The 14,143-nt window shown below is 31.9% G+C and overlaps 1 protein-coding gene across 21 annotated transcripts in view; it reads left to right on the top strand.

Annotated features, from left to right (window-relative positions):
- Nucleotides 1–14,143, top strand: part of BAZ2B (bromodomain adjacent to zinc finger domain 2B) — a 290,588-nt gene that overhangs the window by 120,810 nt on the left and 155,635 nt on the right. The window lies entirely within an intron of this gene.

Here is a 14,143-nt window from a genome sequence, read left to right as displayed (position 1 = left end):
TTTTTCTTGATCTGTGAGTTAGTCTATATCAAAAGGCAATTTTTTATTATTTTATGTACACTCATTTTCTCTCACCAGTAATGATAAGCTTAAACATGGAAACTATTCTCTTGGCTTTCCCATGGTTTCCAGTAAAAAGGTATTTAATGAGTTAGTTAATAAGTAATGTAGGATAAAAAATGCATAGTTAATTCTGAAATTACTGCTTTTGCCTTTAGTTTTGTGGCACTTGTTTTTTGGTTGTACTTGTAGGTGAAAATAATCATTTTAATTACTTTTGTATTTCTCAACTTTTCATATGTACAAAAAAATGATAAATCTTCAATCAGTCAGAATTAAGACTATTTCAATAGACTGCCTCTACAACTTCAAGTTTGTTAGAAATTAAGAAGCTATGTTATATATAACACTGAAAAGAATCTTGAAATCATATTACTTTCAGTCCTCTCAGTTTAGCAAAGCAAGCCTTAGAGTGACTGGCTCTGTGTTACACAGCCAGTTTATGGCAGAGACTCCAGCATCAGTAGCTAATTCCTAATCCAGTTCTTTTTCTGAAAATTGGATGACTTTATTTCTTTTTAATGTATTGTATATTTTTTCATATTATTTTAGAAAGATGATCACATTTCAGGTCTATTTCTGTTAATAGTATCACCATTTCCCACATCAGTGTATGAACCCTGGTATCTGTTTGCATTACTCTCCTTCATCTGGCTCTAGAGAATCAAAACTTAAAAGTGGCTGTGATGCAGCTTCAGATTTTTTTGCATTCTTTATTTTCCTGTCATTCTCACCACCACCCTATTTAGGTCATGTTTAGATTGCTATATTAGTTTACCTACTAGTTTCTCAGTCTCTGTTATGATGTCTCATCTTCTTACTCATTGTGGTTAGCCCTGCTGCATTAACATATCTGAAATCATGATTTCTTTTTCATGTCTTTGTTTATGCTATTCCCTTTTTTGGGGAAGATTCTTTTTCTACCTCTGCATATATATTCAAATGCTGCACATCCTTCAAACTCAATTCATATCTCATTTCCTTTTCAGTACTAGCTTTATCTACCTAAAGGGAGTGCCATTTGGAAGTCTAAGGTCAATTAGTATCTGTAATCATTTGACATCTAGACTCATGGTGTCCTATTATTGTAGAGTGCTAGAGCAGGAAGAAACTTTAGATATCACTTACTTGTCACCTCACTTTATAGGTGAGTAAGTGGTTTTCCTAGACAAATGACTCAGTACTTGGAGGGTTCAGAGCAAAGATATAATTAGACTTAAGTCTCCTAACCTGTAATCCAGAATTTCTTATTGTGTAACACACTTCCTCTCACTGTGAAGTTCCTTGTCTTTTAAATGCTTTTTCATGAGTGGTTGTTTTTTTTTTTTTTTTTTTTGGAGTGGGGGAGGTAATTAGGTTTATTTGTTTACTTACTTATTTATTTGACAGAGGTGGTACTGGGTATTGAACCCAGGACCTCGTGCGTGCTAAGTACGCACTCTACCATTGAGCTATTTGCTCCCCCACCATGACTGCATTTTTACTTTCCTCTGAGGGCAAAAATCTTGTTTTAGACTTTTTTATACTCCCCTTAATATTTTGTACATAATAGACTTTAATTCATTATTTATGTAGAGACCTATTTTCAGGTGAAAGTAATATTTTAAGTAAGGTTATTATTTCCATTTTTAACAAATGTTAATGACCAAAGATTATACTGCTTTTATTTAAAAGAGATGGAAGAATAATATTTCATAGTTTTTGGCAGTTTGCATCTATTTCTAAGACTTTATGAAAAAAAAGAAACAAATTATAAATGAAAATTTTTCTCTCATTGCTAGGTAAATAGGCTTCACTTGTTTACAATGTTAAGAACACAGATTCAGGTATAAAACTGGAAATTATATCAACATTTCTTTATTGCTTTAATGGTCTCAATTTTTAAGTAAATAAAATGTTTTGTGTGAAATAATTTTATAGCAGATTATATTAAATGGAAATATGACATAGCTCTGTTGTCTTAGTTATTAAATCATTGTTGAAAACTACCTAGTACAGTCCAGATTTTACAGTTTTCTGAATATATCTGATTTAAAGCATGTGAGTAAAGCAACAAGAATTATAACAAATATATACACTTTAAAACTCCTTTACAACTCAGCATGAATAAAAATAGTACATTAGAGGGCAGTTTAAATAACTATCAGGTGAGTAAAGCATGGGCTTCATGCTTACAGTTGGGGATATATGTATCATCTGCTTTAGCTGTATTACAGAGGTGATGTCAAGGTGAAAGCAGGCTTGCAGAATGGTTGGAAATCATTGATATTCTGACTTGCAGGCTATAAATGGCTTAGTGGCAGATGGAGTCTTTGTCAAGGAAGAAAAATGGCAGCTTTGGAGCATCATAGATGTTTTGCTAACAGCCCAGCACACAGTCTGTGTAACCTTCTAGTATTCAGGAGTCTTTCTTATGCTCTAATAAATTGCCCTCAGCTTTTATTCACCTAAAGTAGATAAACAGTACTTATCATATTTCAGTACAAATTGAGGTGTTTTGTTACTGAGAAACATAAATATGTTTTATTATCTAGTTTTCAAAGAAGTAAGCTTTTGAGGGAACATTCATTTCTTAGTATCAGAAACATTTCTCAGTTAGTTTGCAAGGATAAAAACAATAGAGTTTAATTGAAGAAATATATTTTTAGAATCACAGAATATTAAAGCTAGAAAATATGTTAAAAATCCTAGACAAACTTACTCATTTTACAGACAAAGAGACTGAGTCTTATTGACTGTGATTTAACCAAGATCACTAAACTAGTTCATGAAAAACATTGGATGACTCTTAGATTATGACTTGTTATACATATAATAATAGCTTTAGTTATGAAGGTGAAAGAAACTACTCTCTTTGAGTAAAACTTAGAATACCACAGAGTTTACCTATTTATTCATGACAGCTGCATAATGAAAGTACATAATTATTTACTTTTATTTACTATTCAATTGTGCATATTTTTATTGGAAAAGAACTCAAGTTTCTCATTTTAATCATCACTAGACTGCTGTACAGAAAAATGTTTGTTGTAAGAAGAGGTTATACCTGGGTTATAAAGTTATATATACATGAGCTGTGTTCTTATTTCTTAATAAGAACATATTTAAACAATATTTTGTTTAAATCAGAACCAATTCAAATATATATCTTGTGTTGATTTATTTGTGTATTTTAAAAAGTCTTTTCTTTTAAAAGTAGTGTGTTTCATACTAAAATATTTGAGAGTTTTGTAGATTTTATACTGAGATATTTTGAAATATTGTTGCATGTATCAGTGGGAAATCCAGTTTTTAGAGGAAAACCGGTCCCTTTGAGAGTATACTACCATGTGGAGTATATTCAATTGGACAGCTGACTTGTAGTGAAGAGTAGTAAGTCATGGCTAAAATTAAAAATGGAAGCAGTACACGTCTAAAACCTACGAAAGCATTTGACAATTGCTAAAGTTACAGAAAGAAATCACTGTACTTCATGAAGAAAACATCAAAGTTGCTGCTTTCAGTGCTTCAACTTGTAGTCTTTCATAAGCCAGTGTCTAAAGAAGTAAAGTTAAAGAGAAATTTAACAATTATTCAAAATGGTGTCTGTACATTTTCTAAAGATAAAAATAAAATTATACAATTACATAGTTGTTTTTGATTAGGAGAAAAAGTTGAAAGTTGAAAGAAAAAGTTGAAATCTTGAAGTAAGTTTTTTTCTTTTGTTTCCTTTTTTTTTCCCCTAAGAAAAATACTGGTTAGACCTTTTAAATAGAAAGTGGGCATAAAAAATATTGACCATAACATCATAAAGGACAATATTGTTCCTATCAATGGATATGTTGATATGTAACTATTTCACCTATTATCTACTTTAATATGAAGTAAGTACACTCAGATAGAGGTTAAATGACAATTACTAAATTATTCAGTAACTAGTTACTGAGTGCCTAGTACATGAAAGTGCTGAGGATAAGGCAGTGCACAAAAAACAAGACTCTGTACTCATGGGGCTTACAGTCTATAAGCAAAAGAAATAATAGTTAATAAACGAACATTTTATATGTTAGATGGCAACCAACACTGTGAAAAAGATAAAGCAAATTAAGGGTCATGAGTGCCAGGGTCATGGAGTTAGTATTTGTTATTGGGTGGTCAGAGAAGGCTCTTCTAAGATGATGACAGTTTAACAGAGATCTTTAAGAAAGTGAAGTAGCAAGTCATGTATATATCTGGGTAAGGACTGTTCCAGAGTAAACAGCAAATGCCAAGAAATTGAGGGAGATTGTGTTGGTGTATTCCAAAAACTGTAAGGAAACCAACGTGGCTGGAAAGGTGTGAGTGGTGAAAGGGAGTAATAAATGAAGCTAGAGAGATTTCACATGGACCTACATTCAAGAATTAAGTCTTTTTTTTTTTTTTTAAGAGAATATTGAAAACAAAAACAACTATGCTCTAAGCTTAACCAAAGCTCATATTGTTGCTAAACCAGTGTTACCCAAGGTAGTTTTGGTAGAGCATTGGTTATGTGGAGTGAGTATTGTATGATAAAAAGATTCCATGGTCAAGTAAGTTTGGAAAACACTGGGTTAATGTCAAACAAGAGTAAATGGGTTTTGTTTTGTTTAACAGCTGTTTAGGCACATCTTTTAATGTGCTAACGTATTTTGTGAATCTCCAACCTTTTTGACCCTTCCTTCCAAAGCCTCTTAAGGGGTTAGTGTTTTTCGTGGTTTGGTAAATGCTGTGTTATATAATCCTGCAGATTAACTGTTGGTTAATGAAAGGATTTTCCACAACTGATGTTTTATAACCTCTACTATCCTTAAGCCAACATTTCTCCCTGCCTGCTTCTTCAGTAAAGACTACGTTTCTTTTTTGTTTTCCTAAATATTTCTCAAATCCATCCTTTCTTTTCTATTCATGATGCCTTAATCTTTATGTAGATTTGCATCATGCCTCACTCGGGCTGTCACAGTAGCCTCCTAAATGGTGGCTCTGCCTCTAGTCTTGCTGTGTCCAGGTTCATCCTCTTCTCAGTGACAATTTAATTGGCATCACAAATCTTAACTAGCTTATTCATCTACTTAAAATTCTTTACTAGCTTCCCATTACTACAGAGTAAAATTTATTCTCATTTGCAGAGCATATGAAATCTTCCACAGTCTGTCTCCTGCCTACATCAAAAATTTTGCCTAAATCTCCCATACTTAGTACTCTTCAATTTTGAAACCATTTATGCTTTCTTAAAGCAGGCAGTGGGTGTACAGTCCTTTTGCCTTTGTTCAGTGTTATTATTTCTTCCTGACACCGTCTTCCCCTTGTGAGTTGCCTAATTCCTCCATTCTTAGTAGTTTAGAACTATCATAATCTTCTCCAAGAATACTCTCAATCTCTTCCTGGCTAAGTCAAGAACACTGATATACGATACTGTCAAGGCACTTAAAACAATGAAATAAAAATATGTATTTTCTCTACTCACTGCATCCTATAACTTGTATCTATATCTTAAGTGCTTCATACTTCAAGTAGATACCCAATAAATGTTGATATTAACTCTACTAAAGTAGTTGAAGACCTGATGATAAACAGTTTCCTCTTTTTTTCCAGTTCAAATTCTGTTTAGATTATAGATTTAAATGTAAAACATAAAACTGTAATAAACTTTTTAGAAGAAAGCATAAGGGAAAAAAATCTGTGAGTCCTAACTTGATGTTCTTATACATGACATAAAAAGCACAATACATAAAAGAAAAACATCAATAAATTGGAACTTTATAAAAATTAAAACCCTTTGCTTTGTAAAACACCCTGTAAAGATGATGAAAAGACAGGCTATATACCAGGGGAAAATCTGACAAAGGATTCATATCTAGGATATATAAAAACTCTCAAAAATCAACAAGAAAAATGCCAACAGTCTAATTAGAAAAATGGGCGAAAGACATGAAGTAACATTTCACCAAAGAGGATATCCGGGTATCAAATGAGCACATGAAAAGATGTTTAGTATCACTAGCTGTCAGAGAAATGCAAAAACAAGCTCTCACTGGTTACCTAACAGAATCGCTTAAATAAAAATTAGTGAAAATAATCAATCACTGGAAAGAATGTGGAGAAACTGATCTCTTATACATTGCCAGTGGAAAAGTAAAATGGTACCATCACTCTGAAAAAGAGTTTGGCAGTTTCTTTAAAAAAAAAAAAAAAAAAAGAAAGAAAGAAAAAACAACAACAAAAAACCTAAACCTATATTTACTACATGAAGAGCAACTACAATCCTGGGCATTTTTCCCAGCAAAATTACTGTATATATTTATTTATAGCAGCTTTTTTTGTAATAGCCAAAATTGGAAACAATCAAAATGTCTTAACTGTAGATGAATTGCTAAACACAGTATGGTGTGTCTGTACCATGCAATACTACTCAGCAGTAAAAAGGTATCAACTATTGATACACAGATCTCAAGGGCATTAGGCTCAGTGAAAAAAGCTAATCTCAAAAGGTCACTCTATAATGTCATTCATATAAAGACAAAAGTACAGAGATAGAGAGCAAATTTGTGGTACCAGGGGTAAGGGATGGTAGAGGAGAGAGGGGTTTGGGTATGACTATAAAGGAGTAGCATGAGAGAGATCTTTGTGGTGACGGAATGGACCTGTCTCTTGATTGCAGTGTTGGTTACATGAATCTACACATGTGATAAGATGACATAGAACTATATGTACACGTTGTAGGTATTTGTTACCTTGTTTTTATATTGCACTATAGTTACATTAAGGTGTAACCATTGGTGGGAACTGAGTGATGAGTACATGGAACCTCACTGTACTATTTTTTTCAACTTTCTGTAAATGTATAGTTATTTCAAATTAAAAAGTTTAAAAATTGTCTGGGTGTTGTTGTTGTTGTTGTTGTTGTTGTTGTTGCTGTTGCTGTTGTTGTTTTACCTTTTCTACCCATCTCTGAGGAAAAGTTTCCCAAGACATGAAAACAACCCAAGTGTCCTTTGATGGATGAATGAGTAAAAGAAAATGTGTTATATATTTATACAATGGAATATTATTCAGCCACAAAAAGAAGGAAATGCTTCTATTTACAATAACATGGATGGATCTTGAGGGCATTCTGCTAAATGAAATAGGTCAGACAGAGAAAGACAGTGCTCTCACTTATATATGGTATCAAAAACAAAAACAAAAACAAAAACTAACTCATAGATACAGAGAACAGATTCATGGTTGCCACAGGTGGAGGGTGGGTGAAATAGGTGAAGGTTGTCAAAAAATACAAACTTCCAGTTATAAAATAAATCAGTCCTGGTAAAAGCAAACAAAAACTGTTTTGTGTCCTTACTAAACCAAAGACTTGTTATTCATGCTTTTTGATATTTATCCTCTTCTGTGTCCTCCAGAGACTTGTTTCATTGATCATTCATAAGACATATCCATCTTATCCTTTCTTGACTGATTTATTCCAGATTGTCCTATCTTAAATAAAATGATAAATAGAAGTAAACAAACCAACAAAACCTTTACTTTCCTCAAGTGGTTGTATTTGTGTGTTAAAGATATATATCCATGTTAACATATGTAGCTCTAGTTCATTTATTTTAACTGCTATATATTTCATTGTAAAAATACACCACAGTCTTTTACTTATTTTCTAGTATTTCACTATACAAATAGTGCTGTAGTTTACATTTTTGTATATGACTATGCACATGTATGAGAATTTTTCTGGGTTACATATCTAGAAGTGGAATTGCTGTGATAGTGACTGCATAGAGCTTTGATTTTACTATGTTTTGCTTAATTTCTTTCTACAGTGGTTACATGAGTTTACACCATAGTGCATAAGAGATTTCCTGCTGTATGTTTTCCCCAGCCTTTGGGATTTCCTTAATTTTTGCTTTCCCACTCTATCTTTGTAGAATCTACGATGAAGTTCCAATAAATTTTACTTCTACAATATAATTTTTTGTTTCTTGCTCTACTTTTGACCAGTCAAGAAGTTAAAAAGAATTGATTCATCTTATCTTTCGTATTCATATTCACCTCCGTATTTCTGACTCTACTACCACAATTTTAGTTTAGACCCTTACCTCTTGCCTAAACTATTATAATAGACTGAATATTGCAATATTCCTATTGGAAATCTCTTCCTGCTCCCATTCATCCTACTTAAAACTGCCAGATCAATATTTCTAATGCAAGTAGTTTACCATTGTTTTCAGTGTTAAATTTAAACATTTAATGTGATGTTCAAGGTTATCTCTAATAAGCTCTTAGTCTACCTTTTCAGCCTCATCTTCCACTATTTTCTATATATGCCCTATATACCAGCCAGACTAGATTACATTCATTTATTGATTAATTCAAACAGTAGATATTTAATGCCCTTATTATGCTTTACAGGTATGTTAACGCTTGAGTTTTACAAGTGCTACTGCTATAAAAATGAACAACTCGTAACTCTAGTTACTGCGAGACTTGCAAGCTACCTCAAGCTATTCTTTGAACACACCCAATGCTTTTCAGCCTCTGCCCTCAGCATATGTTTTCCCTCCATTTACCATGCCTTTTCCCCTAGTTCCTCCACGGAGCCATCATTGCCTTTCCAAATCCTACACACTTTACAAGGCCTACTTAAGATTTTACCTTTACGTGAAGTGTTTTCTGACATCCTCAGTTAATTTTGTTCCTTTAGTACTATATTTTTTTTTTCCTTTAGTACTATATTTCTATTGCTTTTTGTTTTTGCTTTTGATTCCATATATAAGTGAGAGCACTGTCTTTCTCTGTCTGACCTATTTCATTTAGCAGAATGCTTTTATGGCACATCTATGTATTTGGCTTAGCCTTCCAAGGTGAGAAGTACTTTGTCCATTCATCTGTATTGCCTATATAGCACTTAACATAATGTCTTATATATGGTAGGCATACTGTTAACTAAAATAATTTTAATGAAGATAACATAGTAATTAAATCCAAGTTAATCACTTAAATTTATTTGGGGAAAGATCAGTTTGAAAACAATGCTTAATTATGTAATTTTACCTAGTGTTCTTACCTTAAAACACTACAGAATTAAATTAAACAATGGGTTTCTATATAGGGATCTTTACAACTCACTTTGATGAATATTTAACTTTATTTGTGATTAGTGTAACAGTTGTTCAGTTCATTTTTAGATTCTTCAGTAGTTCTCTTAAATCAGTTTTTCAGACTGTACTTGGAGGAATCATATAAGTTGGTTCTGGTGAGATGTCTTGACTACTGCCTCAAAGAGCAGTCCTTTATTTACTTTTTACTATTCAGGGTTTCTTCACAGGATTTTATTTAAGAAAGGATTCTTCTGCTGAAAAAATTTAAAATAATTGCTAAGAGAGTATAATGCTTCAATTTTATCCATTTATTTAATATTTTCCAAGATGTTGCAAAAATGTATTACTGCGGCCCTCTTATTTTTTGTATTACCACAAATTTCAAATCTGTAGTCCATTTGAATATGAAACTTCAAATAATTAAGCAAATAGTAGGTAATGGACTTTGAGCACGACAAATATATTATTTATTCTTTGAGTATTCTCCATTTTAGTATGGAATTTTGAGGATTTATTAGAATATCAGAAGTTACTAGAGTTGATATACAAGCAGGTAGGCTAGAGAATTTTCTAGATCTTGGCTTCTTAAATTTTAATGTGCATAGGATTCTAGTTCAGTAGGTCTGGGCTAGTGCTGAAATTATTTATTTCTGACAAGTGGTTTCAGTGTTGCTGATCTGTGGACCGCACTTTGAGTAGCAAGGAGCTTGATAACTTCCCAGTGCCTATCACATTTTATTAGGATTACATCCTTTGCCTTAATAGGTTTTCAGTATTGCCATAGACATTTGTTTAAACTGTCTGTTTCTCTGTAGTCTGATTTATATTTTGCCATTTCAATAGAAATTTCTGTTTTATAGGAAAATACTTTGCGTGTGGATTAACGATTGCTCTGTGATTATGCAGCTCTTAAAATCGTCCTTCAAGGTTTTTAAGATAGCCTTGAGAACTACTGGACTGTCAGTGGCAACTTTCAGAGAATTTAAGTTTAATAAGGAATATCTGTTTGGTTTACTTTTTTTACAGAACTGCAATACTTATTGACTTTTATTTTGTAGGATATTGTTTGGGGCTAGATACTAAGTTATTTAAAAAATAAAAATGGGAAACAATTTTGTTTGGCTAAGGTTAGCTGGTATAAGTACTGCTTAAAATAAAAACTATTGTTATCATGAATTAGTAGCAATTATATACCACAGCAGGTTAGGCTGTTAATTTTATCTGTAGTACATGTGAATTGAAACCCTAATTTGTGTGAGTATACAACCAATAGTACAGATAGTTATCTAGTTAAATAGCTTATACTCTATATAAATAAATTCTGAGGGACTTTAATACTTTAAGATATATAATATCAAATACTTTCATAGTCTTTTTTGGGCTTGTACAGAAAATTATAAGAACTAAATCATAAATTTAAATAATAAATCTTTAAGAAAATTCTCAGAATTACTTATTTTTGATAAATGGAAATTGGTAATTAACTTTGTAGACCAGGACTGCAGAGCATTTTAGGGGGGAAAATTATAGTTTTTATCTAAAAACATGGTTATTATATCAGCCTTGCATTATTTCACTTAATATTCGTCAGTAGTAGAAATTGCTGGAGGAATTACATTATTACGAAAGTGCTTTAAAATATATTATTATTTTCTTATTTCTTATTAAATAAGCACTAGTATTGCTATAAAAGTTTTTATATGGAATTTATGTCAAATGTTGATAAGTTTTCTTTAGACCTAATCCAACAATTTTGTTTAGAAATAAACCTTGTTTCTTCTGGTAGCATTCATTGATTTTTTTTCCCCCAAAGATATATTAATAGTGCTGATAGAAGCAGAACAATTGGAATTTACATTAAAAATAAATGTGATGAATAAAAACCAGTACACTATAATATTATAGTCTTGATTTTGCTTTACCGAAGTTCCAGAATCTAAAGGACAAAAATATTGACAAGGTCAAGAAAAAATGAAAGAAAGAACAAACGATGCAAAAAGAAAATGACACTGAGGTCTTGGTTTAATACATATGTATTCCAGGTTGATGGTTGATTTCATTAGCAAATCTCATTGTTATGCAATGTCTGTTCTTCTGCAGCAAAATGAATATTGTATTTTTACAGGCTCTGTGTGTATCTATTATGTTACAGTAAGTGAAAAAATATATTTGTGTAGCTTTCTTTGCTTTACTATTTTCAGTTTGTCTTTTAGGAAAAAAAAGAAAATTGAATTCTTTCTTTTGTTAAATTTTTTCAAAGCTTTTCAGTGTATATTATAGATATGTTTCCTACTTTTGTTTTCTGAAATAAATAATTCTAAGGTGGTTAATAATGGAACCATTTTAATTATCCTATAACTTTTTAAGTGAATAAACTATAATCTTGATTAATTTAAGCAGATAAATAATATGAGCTTAAGCATATGCTTTCTAACATTTTTTAAGTGTTAGAAATGGTTTTCTTATAGCAAGAAAAATGTTAAGCAAGTATACATGTTATGCTAAATGTAAATGCTACTAACTTTTGCAATAGCAAAAATTGTATGTCGAGGTTACTATACTTAGATTTGAATTCTCATAAAACAGGAAATTCAGAAATAATAAATTTTAACGGCTCCACATTGGAAGAGTTCATTTAGTGAGGGGAAGAGTCTCCGACTCTTTGGGTTCTGTATGTGAGTTCAAATATGGATCAAACTGTACTGGACACAATTGTCATTTAATTTTAGTCATTTTGGTATCTGACAACAATTTACAAAATCTATTTGATTTTTGGTAGTGTTCTCAAAAGTTATCACAACTGAAATTCTTTTGACAAGCTTGAAAATAGGAAAGCCCAATGTTTGATGTAATATGGGTTGATTGTATATCACTTAGAAATTATCCATATGGTAAAAATTGGTCTTCTGGCTTACTTGATGCAATAAATAAATAGTTATGTTGGACAAACATTAGCTGTTATAAATATGTACAGCAGTTTATTAGTGCATCATGTTAATTCATACTTAGAATGTTTGCATTTTATTATTCACTGTGGGTAATGTAAAATAAGGAATTTCAAAATCTAGTAAGGAAGATCCCTAAAATAATTAGAGACTAATAACTGGGCTAAATCATATAGAAAAAGGTTTTCTGGGCTCAAATAGGTAGGCTCTGAGAGAGGGGTTCCTTGAAACTGAGGAGATCTAAGCTGATAGTGAGGTAAGGAAGCAATGGGAAACAACATAAACTGGTTAGATAGGAGACCATAACTTGGCATCCTTAGGAGACAGAGAAGAGACCAACCCAACTGTAATGGAATACATTTGCTGCTACTTATCTTGTATAATAAAATGGGAGATAGGAAGTTGCTTTTATATTAATTTTATTGTCTTCCCCCATCCCACCAATAATATAAAAAGTAAATGCTGTAAAAGTATGCAAAGATTCATGCTCTAAAATAAATTGAAATTGGTGCAGACTGAGAAGGTAGGAATCTACAAATTCTGTCAGATTTCTCTACCATGGTTAGAAATACCAAACTGAGGAGGAATAAAAATCATCAGAGATTGGGCTCCTAGGGTGTTGAATTGAGCAGGATCATAGAAGGTAAACAAAGAAGAAAAGAGGAACTGTTTTAAGTTAAAAAGAGAGATCTCTTTTAAGTGTGAACCTAACTACCTGTGTCTTCTTTATCTGATCTGGAACCATAGTTATCACTTGCATGTCCATTTTATTTACTCATCCAGCAGAAGAACCTGAGTTTAGAAAATGAAATAGGAATTTGGAATATGAAAATGAACTATGAATTTAACAAAAGATCCTGGGGATTGTTACTGTTTGTTTAAAGATCCAGATTAGATAAATTGCAGAAGACATCTTAGCAAGATGGCTAATTTTCTGGCTTTCCCTAGAGAAAGGTTGAAAGGAATTTCATATGAAATTTGTTATTTAATTTCTGTAAAGATGCTTTGAGAAAATTATTGTATTGTCCAGTGTTGCATTATTGAAATGTATGAAGACATTCCTCTCAATTCTGAATACTAAGAAAAGTCTTGGTGCTTATTTGTAAAATACAATTTATACAGAATGAGAATTTTATAATTTAATCTTGTTTCCTCCTTTGTTTGATTGCTAGGAAGCTCAGAGCTGAACCACCCCCATCTTAAATTGTGCAAGGCCTTATGATAGGCGTTTGTATTTTAGCATTAACTTTGTGTTTCATCTTTCTTGCTTCCTCTTATTTTCCCTTTATTCGTGTTAATTTGTATTTTGAAAGCATTCTTTTCTACTAATCATATGTCTATATGTCACCTTAAGTTATTTTGGAATATGATGGGCTATAAATAACTATGGAAAGCTTATTTATTGCCAGGAGAATGTAAGCAAAAAAAGTGGGAGCCTTTCTTCCTTCTTATCCTTGTTCCTGTCTTCCATTTTCGTTTTGTATAAATTTTTTAAGTCCTGAAGGAGTAATGTCCTTTGTGGTTTCTTAGATCTGCAAGGGGCAGGGGAATCCTTTCTGAGAGTTTTTCCCTGTATAGAGCTGCCAGGTATAGTTCGTTGGGATGTATGCCCTATGTAAGAGTGCCTGACTGAGAGAACAAGTAGGGCTGAAATCTACCTAGGGGAGGAAAAGTTTCCCTTTTCTCGTTCCTATGTTAATTCAAGGGAGTCTTTTTCTTACTCACAGGGTATCAAATATATTATCCTGGTTTTTGTCCCTGCCCTTAAAACTGAATTGTAAACTCTTAACACCAAAATTTGCTGACACTAGGCAAAAGCTACCTTGACTGAAACAAAATTTCAAATTTATTTTCTTTATCTCTGTATTTTAATTTTATTATCCCTTTAAATTTGACCCATTATGAGAAACTGGGATAGTCATGGGCCTTTGAAATAATTGAAATAATAATTTTCTAACTTAAAATTTTGTTTTTTTATCATACAATTTACATAGTAAAGCTGCGTATTTAGTTGGAATATATTTTAAATTTTTCTTTAAAGGAAATAAGGGC

Source organism: Camelus ferus, chromosome 5 (assembly GCF_009834535.1).
Source record: "Camelus ferus isolate YT-003-E chromosome 5, BCGSAC_Cfer_1.0, whole genome shotgun sequence".
NCBI lineage: Eukaryota > Metazoa > Chordata > Mammalia > Artiodactyla > Camelidae > Camelus > Camelus ferus.
This window is presented reverse-complemented; position numbering and strand designations above follow the sequence as displayed.